Below are 13,988 nucleotides of genomic sequence, written 5' to 3'. Positions count from 1 at the left end.
AATATCCAATAAGTTTATCTATGTGCCAATAATTTCTAGAAAATAGCTCTTCAGTCTCCCAAAGTCCCCTAGAGTCCATGTCCATGATGGCCATCTCTGTTCTTTAAGGCCCTTATACTAGCTAAAACACTACCCACCACATTGATTAATAAACAGGAGCTGATAAATCTCCCTGGGAAGGGGAAATAGAAGAGATTTTGTGAGTGGATGGAGGACAGGTGGGCACAGGAATGTGAGTTGGGGGCAGGAAGGGAGAGAGTGCTGAGGGAGACTGCTGGGGGGCATTTTGAGGTTGGGCAGAAACCTGGCACAGGGTAATCTCCCAGGCGTCTATGGGGGTGGACCCCAGCTAAGACTTCTAGCAATAGTGGATAAGTAGAATGAGCTGGCTTTCTCCTGTGACCAGACTGGTACTTGGCCCAATTGTCACTAGAGAGGCATTTATCCAGCAACTAATGGATGCAGATGCAGAGACCCACAACCAAACATTAGGCAGAGTTCGGGAATTCTGAGAAGGAGGAGGAGGAGGGGGAGAAGGAGGAGGAGGAGAAGGAGGAGGAGGAAGAGGAGGAGGAAGAGGAGGAAGAGGAGGAGGAGGAGGAGAAAGGAGTGTAGGAGCCAGAGGGGTCAAGGACACTGTGGGAAGGCTCACACAATCAACTAACCTGGGCTCATAGGGGCTCACAGAGACTGAACTGACAACCAGGGAGCCTGCATGAGACTGACCTAGGCACTCTGCATATATGTGACAGTTGTGTAGTTTGGTCCTCTTGTAGGACTCCTAACAGCAGGAATAGGGGCCATTTCCTACTCTTTTTACTGGCTTCTGGGACCCTACTCCTCATACTGGGTCACCTTGCCCAGCCTTCACACATGGGGAGGTGCTTAGTCTTACTGCAACTTGATATGCCATGTTTTGTTGATACTCACAGGAGACCGGCCCTTTCCTAGATGACAGAAGAGGAAGGGACTAGAGGATGGGATGGGGGGATGGGGGGAATGGGAGAGAGGGATTGGGAGGGTAGGATCGGGGAGAGGCTGCAGCTCGGATGTACAATAAATAGGGATGAGCTGTGCAGGTTAAGGGTGTCTTGGTCCGTCGGGCTTTTCCCATTTTATTGCCCTGGTTCTCTGGCAGCACTGGAGGGCACTGGAGGCTTGCTGCTCCATCTGCCGTGTGAAGGTCATTACACCCTACTGCACCTGTTCATGCAGGCATCCACACTCTGTATTATTTGAGGTTGGGGTGATAGTGTGGATATCCTGAGCCGTTTCTTGTCTTCATCCTTCTGTACCTGCTAAGTTAGTTCAAGTGTCTTTCTGTGCTTTTGTGCTTTGAAATTGATTAAGTAAATAACTACGGAAAGAATGTGACTACCCCCCACTTCCCACCCCTATCCTTCACACCACCCTTACCTACTACCACCTTTGGACCCACTAAAATCTCAAAGCGAGTTCCAGGAAAGGCGCAAAGCTACACAGAGAAACCCTGTCTCGAAAAACAAAAAAACAAAACAAAATCTCAGGATTCTACCATGTCACAGGTACACTGCTCCCTGATTTAAATATTAGGTTGTATATTCATGTCACAGGTTCCGTAGAAGGAAAACCGAGGCAAATCACCCTTTAGAAAAGCTTTATTGTGAAGTTCATAGCAATATAGCACAGAAGGGAGCCTTCAGACCCTTTACTTCCAAAAGCAGAAAGTATTTTATGATGGCTATAGGTTTGTTTTCAGAATAGGAGGAGCGATTCATACCATGTGACACAGCGTCCATGCCAGGAGCCATAGAGGAAGGCACTAGAAAATGGTAAAGCTACATAATTCAAAAACTGTCTTGAGTCTAGCCATGGAGGGGGAGTGCTGAGTCTTAGGTAGGGTTTCTATTGCTGTGATAAAACACCATGACCAAAAGCATCTTGAGGGGGGGCAAAGTTTATTTCATTTACTCTTCCAGCTAATAGTTCATCACTGACAATAGTCAAGGCAGGAATTCAAGGTAGGGCAGGAAACTGGAGGCAGGAACTGAAGCAGACACTATGGACACACATTGCTTTCCTGCTTGTTCCTCATGGCTTGCTCAGTATGCTTTCTTACAGTACCCAGGACCTCCAGTCCAGGGTTGGCACCACCCCCAGTGCGTTGGGCCCTCCCACATCATTCAGTAATCAAGAAAATTCCCTAACAACTTGCCTGTAGGCAATCTGATGGAGTTTCCCAATTACTGTTACTTCTTCCCAGATGAGCCTAGCTCATGTCTAGTTGACATAAAAGCTGGTCAGAAACTGGCTTGTAGCCAGAGGAAAGGATAGGCATGGCCACAATGTGCTTTTCTTATCAAATCTATCTGAGAGATCTGCAGGTGGTATTGATTTCTGGGAAACACACACACACACACACACACACACACACACACACACAGAAGTCAGTGGTGAAGGCAGTAGATTCCATCTGCCAAGATCTGTATTTCTGTGCCTAGAAGCTTTTTCCAGAATGTTATAAGGTTACTTACTATTCTGCCTACAGTGAGAAAGACTGACACACAGCCCTAAACCAATGAACATTAGGATTCATGACATATGCACTCCAGATCCCTGACTCCTGGGCCAGAAAATTTCATACACCATACCACGATAAATTGCTCACAGCTGCCCCTGGGGCTCATCTTCAAATGTCCAGTGTCATCATACCTAACAAGGTGCCTTACTTGGTCATCTTTACTTCCTAGCATTCCACTCATCTCAAATATACCATTGCCATCAAATCTTTAAGTTGGAGTGTAGGGAAGTGCACCATAAAACATAAAGAGCATGGTGAGGTCACTGGGTGTTTGGAGAACTCAGGAGCAAGATCATTGGATCCAGGGTCGTAATAGGGAAGGAAGGAATTGCTTCCATAAGTAGGTCACTTCTGTTAAAAAGAAAAACTGCAACTAACCTAGTTGTTTGGACTCAGCAGCAGGTGGGATCAAATCTGGTTCTGAGTGCTCAACACCACAACCGAGGCAGATTTTACCCATGGCCAGATAGAAGGAAGTCAGACAGACTGAAGATAGATATGGGCTGCAGAGGCGGCACAGCTGGTTACAACTCCTGTCTCATTCAATCACTGTCTGAACAGCTGGCTGCTGTGACTGGTCAAGATTCAGCTACTTGAGATAAGAGAAGATTTAGGCAGTTAAGCATCAAGGTAGATTGCAACTCACCATGCATGGAAAGCCTTTAGGCCAAATTTACAAGTACAGGTGTATGGAGGCCATCCTCAGCCAGGAGTTGCAGCAAGAAGATCACCCTTCGGATGCTGGTCTGCACACAGAAGTGCAGGGATGGAGAGCTGGGAGGGCAGATGCGAAGGAAGGAGACTACAAGGTGAGAGGCAGTTGACATGCCATATTGTGTTGAGGGAGCAGAATGAGCTGTGGCAGGGGACCCTCCAACTCCCAGCATGAGCTTAGTCAGCATCTCCCCCCACCCTTGTCACACCCCCTTCCCTCAGCTCCCCTCCCTCTCTCTACTAAGCTCCCCCTCTGCCAGTCCTCTACATGGTCCTCTCAGGGTTCTGTCTCAGGTCCTTCATGCCTTCCTTACATGCAGGTTCTGTCCCACTTACAGGCTGTCTTCTACTTCAGTTACCATGGGTAAGTCAAAGGTTACGAACTGACCCCTTTCCCCCAGAGCCATGCTTTATGCTCCAATCCCAGGACTCGATAGCACACACCTCTAAGGAGCCCCACTGGGTGCCTTGCTTTCCACACAACGCGCACATGAATCAAGTGGTTAGGAGATGGAAGTCTACCTCTCTCTCTCTACCTCTTGTTGCACAGCCTTCCTTTCACCCCAGGCCATTCCCATGGCTGAATGTTTGCGCAGTCTTCCTTTCTGTAATAGCCCCTCATCCAGGGCCGTGTGCCCCTGAGTTGTCTCATTTCAGGAAACACCGTTCAGCAAAGTCAGAGGCTTACCCTACTCACTCCACACAGAACAAATCTCTTTGCGATCCTGCTGGTACCTTCATTGTTTACACGTGTTTGCATGTGCTTTTGTGTATTTGCATGTTTATTCATGTTTGCTTGAATAGAGGCACATTATGCATGTGATGAGTGAGCGTGTATGACTGTGCCTGTTTATGAAGAGGCCAGAGGATGCTGCTGGGTGTCTTCTTCAATCACTGTCAACCTTGTATATTGAGTCAGAGTGTCTGCTGGAATTCAGAGCTCGTGGATTTGGATAGTCTATCTAGCCAGCTTGCTCCAGAAATCACTGTCTCTGCCTCCTAAGTCCTGGGATTTCAGGTTGGCCACCATGCCACCCAGCATCCATGAATGTTAGATATCCAAGTTCCACTTTCCACACATATGCAGCAAGTGCTTTATCTGACAAGCCATCTTCCAGCCTTCTGCTTGTATCCCACCACCACCCCACCCTAGATATAATGGCCATTCCTGGTCATTGGGATTTAATCTGTGAGAGCAATAGGCCATATCTATCTCATTCATTATTCTGTAAAAAAATGTTCCCTCACCATCTATGGTATGATAGAGAGTCTAGTCATTTGTAAATGAATAATGAATGAGTTGAATTAAACACAATCCTCCAATCACCCAACTTTTTTGCTATACTTAGTGTGCTATGAACGCAATCATGAAGAGTACAACACAGAGAACTCAACACAATTCCTGTCCTCGAGAAAAAAACTGGAATCTAGTGCAATGTGCCAAAGTCCAGTAGTGCAAATATGCAAAAGATACAGAAAGAAAAAATGGATGAGCAAATGTGTGTTGAGTGTTCTGCATAGAGAAGAGAGAGAACCTGAGACCATTATGAACTACTCACTGTGCCTTCCTGGGAGACTGGACAGCCTGCAACTCCATTCACCACATAAAAGAGCACTAAATAAAACCAAGTCTCTAGGATGCTACAGTATTAATGATGACATAAAAGCTTTATGGGCAATGTGGGCTGTGACCAAAATTTCTCTACAAGAAAATCAATAGAAACAGAATTGCCACCGTGAGGGTGAACATCTCATCACTTGCAGTAGGACACAGCTGGCATTTTTAGCTGTCAAAGAAAGTCCACTTGAAAGTATGAGAAATACCTGTTTCCTTTAAGAGATGATTTTAGCATCAAGATACGCAGAGCCAGGGCCTGGGGAAATAGCTCAGTGGGTAAGAGTGCTTGCTGATCAACCCCAAAGACCTGAGTGTAAATCCCCTGCATTCAGTTAAAAGCCAGTGCAGCAATGTAGACCTGTGATGCCAGCGTGTTGGGGACACAGAGACAGGTTGGTCCCCAGAGCTTGATGGTTAGTGAACTTAGCTGAACTAGTGGGCTCCAGCTGTAAAATGATTTCCGTCAACTTTTGCTGGACTCACACACCATGCCTGAAGTTGGTGACTTAAAATTATATCGATCACTCAAGGGCCTGCTGCCTGGACCTCCCCATAATAATGAAATGTAACCTGCAACAATGAGCTAATATAAATCCTTTCTTCCCCAAATTGCTTTTAGTCAGGATATTTACCACAGGAATGGAAAGGGAACTAGGACATTAACCTAACAGGCACAGCCATCAGGCCCATCATCCATCAAGCATCTTTTTTTCTGGCTACAAGTGTGATGCATGGAACCGTTTTCCTCATGAATGTCTCTTAAAGGTGCTGGTTGGTAGTGTAGACTTGTCCCTTGAAATTTGAAAGGTAAATTCCAAGGCCCACTATATACCTAAGGTTGAAAACAAATTTCTCTTCTTTCCCATTCCAACCTATGTCCAGACACTGTCCAACAGAGCTCATCAAAGTTTTTCAGTGATACACAAAACCTAGAGATACTTCAACTAAAATCATCATCAGCATATTAATAGGTGCTTGAAATTTTTTAAAAAAAAAAGCCTTCCCATTATGAAATTAAATTGAAAATCAATTTCCAACTTCTAATTTCATCTTGAAAGTATTATCCACAGGATTTTATTTGGGGTTGTTCATGTATGTCACTATGTTGGAATGAATGATATTAAAAGGCTAACATATCTTTATAGGATTGTCCCCCAATGATACTAACTTGAGGATAACATCACAAACCAGGATCCTGACATTGATGCACTCAAGACCTAGAGCATCCTTATAATCCCACAGGGTCCCTCAGATCCCTTTTGGTTACCCACATGTTACCCTTCCCTCCCTGAACCTATATTTAGTCTTTGGCACCATAAATATGTAAGTTCTATAATTTTATAATTTTGAGGACATTCTATTTCTAGAATTATAGAGTATGCAACATTTGAGAACCGGAGTGTTTCAGCCAGCATAGTTTGCTAAGGATTAGTCAAGTTGTTGGATGAACATAGGCACATGCTGCATCTTATTACTGACTAGAATTTCCCAGCATGGATGTGCCGCCATTTTGTCATTCACACAAATAAAGCAAGTGGAACGCTTTCTACTCTTGGGCTACCATGAATAATCTGATGCTGGTAGGCATCCAGGGAGAGGTTTTGTGCAGGTACTAGTTCTTATTTCTCTGGAATGCATGTCCAAAAGTTTAATCACTGGTACTTGATTTTTATTGTCTTGAGAAACTGCTTGTGATAGCTAGTGTTGACTGTCAACTTGACAGACTCTAGAGTCACCTGGGATATTTGGGATTGTCTGGATTGCATTAATTGATGTAGAAAGACACATCTTGAGTATGAGTGGAATGTTGCTGGAGAATTTCTCTCCAGCTCCCGCCGCCAAGTCCCACCAGTCCCAGAGCCCACTTATAAAATAAACACACAGACTCTTATGTTATTTAAACTGCTTGGCCATTAGCTCAGGCCTATTATTGTCTAGCTCTTACTCTTATAATTAGCCCATTTCTATTAATCTTTACTTTGCCACGTGGCCCGTGGCTTACTGGTACTTTACATCTTCCTTGTCCTGGCGGCGGCTCCAGGTGGTCCCTCCTTTCCTTCCTCCTTCCTCAATTCTCCTCTCTCCTCATCCCACCTATACTTCCTGCCTGGTCACTGGCCAATCGGTGCTTTATTTATATCGAGCGATATCCACAACAGTGGGACAACTCCTTTGACTAGGTATCCTGGACTGTATAAAAAGAAGACAGGAAGCAGAGCAGAAGAGATCATTCATCCTTTGCTTCTTGACTGTAGATGCAATGTGGCTAACCCCCCTCAAGCTCCTTCACTATGACTTCCCTGCCATGAAGGACTATAGCCTGGAACTGTAAGCCAAAAATACCCCCTTCTCCCTTAATCTGCCTTTGTCACCGAGAAAAGGAACTGTGGTGGTTTGAATGAGATAACCCCCATAAGTCTCAGGCATGTGAATATTTCGTCTCCAGTTGGTGGTGGCTCTTTGGAGAGATTTAGGTGGGGTGGCCTTGGTAGAAGGGGTATCACTGGGGGGCGAGCTTGGAGACTTCGAAAGATTTCCACAATTCCTAATGCGCTCTCCCTGTCTGCTACTTTGTGACCCAAGATGTGAGCTCTCACCTCTTCCTGCCACCATATCTTGACTCTCTCACCAAGGACTCTAACTCTCTGAAATATTAAGCTCAATTAAATGCTTTCTTTTTCAGTTGCCTTGGAAATGAAGTTTTGTCACAGAAATAGAAAAGTAACTAAGATGGGAACTAAGACATTGTCCAGTTGTTCCCAAAAGTTTACCATATGTATTCCCATCAACACCACCAGTGAGTCAGTGGCTCTATACCCTGGCCAACCAACATTTCTTGGTATCACCATTTCATAGTTTAAATATCCTGATAAATGTATGGTGCTACTTCACTGTGGTTTTAATTGGTATTTCTCTAATAGTGATTTTGCAATTATTATTTACACAATCTCGTTAGTTAAAATCCACCCTAGCAGGAGTGATCAGTCACAGAGACTGCAACCCTGTGAAACTTGCATGCAATTCACAAGGTCAGAAAATCTCCTAGGGACAATTTGGCCTGTCAAAGAGTCTCCTGCCTCCAGCAGTTATTTGCTGCTTCTATAACCTTGGGGAGGGGCCTTGTGAATCTTACTAGTTTCAGGATGTTCCTGAGAACTGTGAGTTGTTTATTTACCAAGTCTCATGACCCCCACCCCCACCCACCCCCAATTCCTCACTCCTGGAAGAATATTTCAATGTGGAAGGTGCTGCACAGCTGTTCTGACAGCCTTGGTTGTCAACACGATGTGATTTGGAATCAGCATGGGAGCAGCCCTCTGGAAATGTCTGTGAAGGATTCCTTAGACGTTGTTGATTGCAGTGGCAAGACCTAATGTGTATGGTACCTCCCATGGGCTGGACTCCTGGAGTGAATACAAAGAGAGAAGCTCAGCATTGGCACGCCTGTCTCTGTGCTTGAAAGAATACAAGGAATACTTCGTCGTAATCCTGAGGAAGGCATGAATGTGAGATGCTCCATGGTCTGCTCTCAGCTGGAGGACCAGAAATCATAGAGAGATTTGACTTAGAATCAAGATAAATATATCCATCAGCCCAACCCTATGGCCCTTCATACCTATGTCAGCTGAGTTTCATGTTCAAAAGATCATACTATCCCTCAAGATAGTGGCACTAAATGAGTATGAACTGCTCAAATATATGAGACGGCAGAAAGCATTTCACTTTTAAACTATAACAAGACTATAGCACAAAGAATAATTGCCACTTTGGCTCTACCAAGTTTCCTAATCCTTACATACCTTCCTTTATCTTACTTAAATCTTTGCTTTGGGCACGGGAGACAGCTTGATCAATAAATGTCTGCCATGCAATCACAAAGACTCAAGTTCGATCTGCAAAATCCATGTAAAAACAACAACACAAACAACAAGGAAAAGTAGGCATGATGGTGGACAGTCGTCATCCAAGCATAGGGAAGCTCACTGGCTGGCCAGCTCAGTCTCATTCTAGACCATGTCTTAATGAACAAGGTGGACAGGGACTTAGGAAAGACAAAGAGGTTAACCTCTGACCTCCACTTTCACACCTATACATGTTCACACACACACACACACACACACACATGAGCATGCACATATACATAAAGATTTTAAGAAATAAAAAAAATCTTTGCATTGTTAATTCATGTTTTTTAGCTGTTAGCATATCTTGTACATTTTTCATTAAATGTAAAATATTAGTTATTTTTTTAGATTTATAAACAGGTTTTGTTGTTTTTAATATGTAAATGAGGGTCCCATGTGATAACTGTTGGTATGTAGACATAAAGTGGATTTTTACATTTATCTTAAGTCATCTGACTTTTACTGAATTTGTTAGTTCTAAGAATTGAAATGTAGATTTCTAAGGGCAGTGGTTCTCAACCTTCTTAACACTGTGACCATTTAATACAGTTCTTCATGTTGTGGTGACCCCCCTTCCCCACAACCATAACGTTATTTTCATTGCTACTTCATAACTGTAATTTTGCTACTGTTATAAATAGTAATGCAAAAACTGATTGCAGGATATCTGATTATACAACCCCTGTAAAAGGGTTGTCGACTGCCCAAAGGGGTCATGAACCACAGGTTGAGAACCACTGCCTTAGGTTTTTCTACCTAGACAATCCTAGCATCTGCATGCAGAGACAATTTTACTTCTTTGTTTCAACCTGCTTGTCTTTTAATTGTTTCTCCTGCCTTTATTACACTTTTCTTGCCTTATTGCACTGGCTACAGCATCAGGCATGCTGCAGAGATGTTGAAGAGAACAATATGAGTCAGATGTGCCTTGCTCTCAGCCATGAGGTAAATAGCCAACTTTTACTAGGAAGAAGACCATAGGCTGTAGGCTCTTTGTAATGTTCATTATGTATTTGAAGAAGTTACTCATTAGTTCTAATTTTCTGAGAGTTCTTTTTTTAATTATGAATAGATATTGAATTTTATTCAAGGTTCTGTCTTCATTAATTAATATGATCATGTGGTTTTTCTTCTTCAATTTGTTTATATGGTAGTTTACATAGATTGATTTTCCATCATTGATCATCCTTTACATGTGAATACATGTGAAGTAAACCTCATATTTTATGTATTGCTGAGCTCTTTTTGGTAAATACATTTGCAGGTAGATTCTTTTATTTTTTGGCAGGGGCGGGGGTGTTCGAGACGGTTTCTCTGTAGCTTTGAAGCCTGTCCTGGACTAACTCTGTAGACCAGGCTGGCCTTGAACTCACAGAGATCCACCTGCCTCTGCCTCCCGAGTGCTGGGATTACAGGCGCGCGCCGCCACCACCACCCGGCTGCAGGTAGATTCTTAATGGATATTTGCCTGTCATGCCTTGTTTTGCTTGTTTTTATTATTCTTGATTTTGACATCAGGGGAACAGGAGCTTTCAATTAATTGGGAAGTATTTCCTTCTCTTAACCATCTGTAAGAAAATATATGGAATTATAATTAATTATTTTCTAGTAGAATTTCCCTTTCCCACCAAAAAAATGAGCCTGAAAATTTACAGGGGTGGTTTTGTTTGTTTGTTTGCTTATTTTGAGACAGTATCTTACTGTGTTATCCATTTTTGCTTCAAACTATTTGTTTCAGTCTTTCATTGTTCTTATTATAGGTATGGATCACTACACCCCTTAATACCTACAGTTGCTTACAACATCCAGTTCCCAGTGGATGGTTTTGAGCTGATCCACCCAGTCCAGATTGTATAAAGAAAAGTATGAAGCTGTTTGTAGCACCCTTCACTCCCCTTTCAGGCTTTGCAGGAACTACAGTAGCAGCCCACTTGGGTCTTTATAATTTATATAATATATTAAATAAATTATATTTAATTTGTGCCATCTATATTTTTTGTGCTAGTTTTGCTATATTCTTGTCCATTTCTTTTATTTTCTCAAAGGTTCGTCCGTGTCTCATTGTTGTCTCTCTGTCATGTTTTGCTCTCAATGTTACTAATATCTGCTTTTACACATATTATTTCCTCCCTTCCTCTACTGTCCAGTCTATTTTTCCTATGTTTCTGCTCACAGTTTATACATTTGTACTTTCGCCCCTTTGCTAATATGTATTTGGGGGCTATAAACTTCTCATTCAGCTTTCACCACACTTCTGATACATTTTCTTCATTTTTAAAAGATATATTGCCTGGCAGTGGTGGTGCATGCCTTTAATCCCAGCACTCAGAAGGCAGAGCCAGGCAGATCTCTGTGAGTTCGAGGCCAGCCTGGGCTACCAAGTGAGATCCAGGAAAGGCGCAAAGCTACACAGAGAAACCCTGTCTCAAAAAAACAAAACAAAACAAAACAAAAAAAAAAACAACAAAAAAAGATTTATTTTATTATTTTAAATTTTGTGTTCTGTAAGTGTGTGGGGGGGTGGGGGGTGGGTATGTACACATGAGTGAGTTGCTCACAGAATTCAGAAGATGGTGTCTGATCTCATGGATCTGGAGTTACAGGAGCTTGTGAACTGCCTAACATGGGCACTGGGAAACAAACCCAAGTCCTAAACAAGAACAGTGTTTTCTCACGACCATAGAGCCACCTCTCCAGCCCCATGTTTTCATTTTCTTTCAAGTCATGTTTTTAATTTCCTTGGCACCTTCCCCTTTGACCATGGATTGTTTAGTTGTGGGTTTTGTTTCTGGCCTGCAAGGCCCATCTTTTAACTGGTATATTTACACTACTAATAGCAGTAATCACTGATGTGTTAGGACTTGAGCCTATCATTTTAATTTGTGGTTGTCTGTTGTGATTGTCACAGGTCTGACATATATGAGGTCAAAGACACCCACGAGGTTCTTCACTACACTGCTTCTCCATTCCCAGGGCACCTCCTCGTGGCTTCTTCCTTTCTTCATTTCTGGAGTCCCGTTGACGATTTCCTATGTAAAAATATAATAACATATATAGCACATAAGTGTGGGGCTTAGCTGACACAATCTAGAATCACTTTAGAGATGGGCCTTTGGGCAACCCTGTGAGGGACTATCCTGATAATGTTAATTGATGTAGGAAGACCATTAACTGTCAGTAGGACTGTTCACTGGACAGGAGATCCTGGACTGTATAAAACGGAGAAAATGAACTGAGCACCAGCATGTACTCATACTTCTCTTCTTCCTCATTATGGATAGGATGTGACCAGCAGCTTCAAACTCTGGCTGCTGCGACTTCCCCAACAGGATGGACTCTAACTTGGAACTGTGAAATGAATTAAATCTCCTCTCCTTTAAGATGCTGTGGTCGGAGTATTTTGTCACAACAGGAAAAGAAATGAAGACACCAAGCAATAGAAATAATGGAAACGTGTCTTTTAAATATCTCAGAGTAAATGCCCCAAGATGCTTATCTTCCACCTACTTCCAATACTGCTCAGAACTGTGATATCAATTTTTTTTTCTCAGTTCAAATTCCTTAAGCATCAAGGGTGGTTGAGCTCATCAGCAGCTGGATGCTCTATCTTCAGTCATGATGTGGAACTAGTCACAGTAGTCCCAAAGTTCCATCCATACATCCCACCATTGAAGTCCTTGCTTTTATAATGTCTGAAAAATCAATAGGACACATGCAAGCACCATGTACTCACATACTGAAGGAAAAATGTTTCTTAAATATTAATCTTAAAATATTAATCCAGGTAATATACATTCTTAGGAGAAAATCCCATTCCCTAATTCCAAAACGTCATGTGATACCACCCCCCCAAACTCAACGAAAGTTAAGAAAGGGGAGTCAGAAAAAATTCTTCTTCTCCCAAGACCAGGATCCTGCCACCTGCACACAGTTCATACAAGATAAGTAAGGGTGGAGTTGATCAGGGAGCTTGATCAAGTGTGAGCTGTAACTGGATTGCAAGGCTGAGGCTTCAGAAGAGGGAGGAAGGAGATGGGGGGCATCTTAGAGAAGAGTAATTGTCATCTCAAGAATAGATGCATGGCATGTGGATCTGGTGGCACAACTTGGATGTCGTAGTCAGAAAGGGACTCGAAACACAAAAAGGGAGGTGGAAATCATGTGATCAGAAGTGGGAGGGATCCTTTGAGCTTCATGCCTTATAACCTTGGAGTCTAGCGGTGCAGCCATTGTGTGTGCATGTTACAGACCTGAACACAAACTGATAGCACAATTACTGTGGTCTCCCGGCTACCGCTGTTAGGAATGGATATGTGCATCCTTCTTTTTTGGATGTGTGTGTGTGTGTTACACATTGGGAGGTAAGAAATACACATGTATGCATAAGTACCTGTACCCATGCTTACATGTACCCTACTCGCTTAAGACAAGGAATCTGGAGCTAGGCTGGCAGTCAGAAAGCCCCAACCATTCCCTCTGGCTTCATCCCCTACAGCATTAAAAATACAGGTGCACATGCAACCATGCTGTCTTTTAACACGTGTCCTGGGGATTCAAGAAGCTCCTCATGCATGTACAGCAAGCACTGGTACCCACTGAGCCTGCTCTTTAGCCCATGCTTGCCCTGATACCATTCTCTTTCTTCCCTGGTGCATGCCAGCTGAGCTCACACCATTAGCACCTCAGCAGGAGCCGTGAGCCAGAAGATCCGGTCATGACTGGACAGCTTTTCCCAGAAGCCTCGTTCTGATCTTGGCTTTTAAGTCAAGCTGCAAGTTAAATCAAATTAGATCAGCTGAAGCATGGTGTATACCCAATGTAAATTGCAGGGGACATATGTTTAGGACTGACACACCAGGAGACAGAGTCACCACTGAACTGGACATGTCTTAGATGTCACTTACTCTTCTTATTGCTATAACAAAACACCTAATAAAGCCAACTTAAGGAAGGAAGGGTTTGGTCTGCCTCAGGAGCATGAGACAGCTAGTCACAGTGCAGCAACAGTTAGGAAGCAAAAGCAGATAAATGCTGGCACTCAGATCTCTTTCTTCTCTTTATTCAGTCTGAGACTCCAGCCCATGGAATTGTACCACCCATGAATTTGGGTGGTTTTCCTACCTCAGTTAAACCAATCAAGGAACTCTCTTACAGACAAGCCCAAAGGATTGTTTCATGGAGATTTTAAGTA

The sequence above is a fragment of the Peromyscus leucopus genome, chromosome 16_21, assembly GCF_004664715.2.
Source record: "Peromyscus leucopus breed LL Stock chromosome 16_21, UCI_PerLeu_2.1, whole genome shotgun sequence".
NCBI classification, from domain to species: domain Eukaryota; kingdom Metazoa; phylum Chordata; class Mammalia; order Rodentia; family Cricetidae; genus Peromyscus; species Peromyscus leucopus.
The sequence above is the reverse complement of the archived record's forward strand: the minus strand, read 5'-3'. Positions refer to the sequence as shown.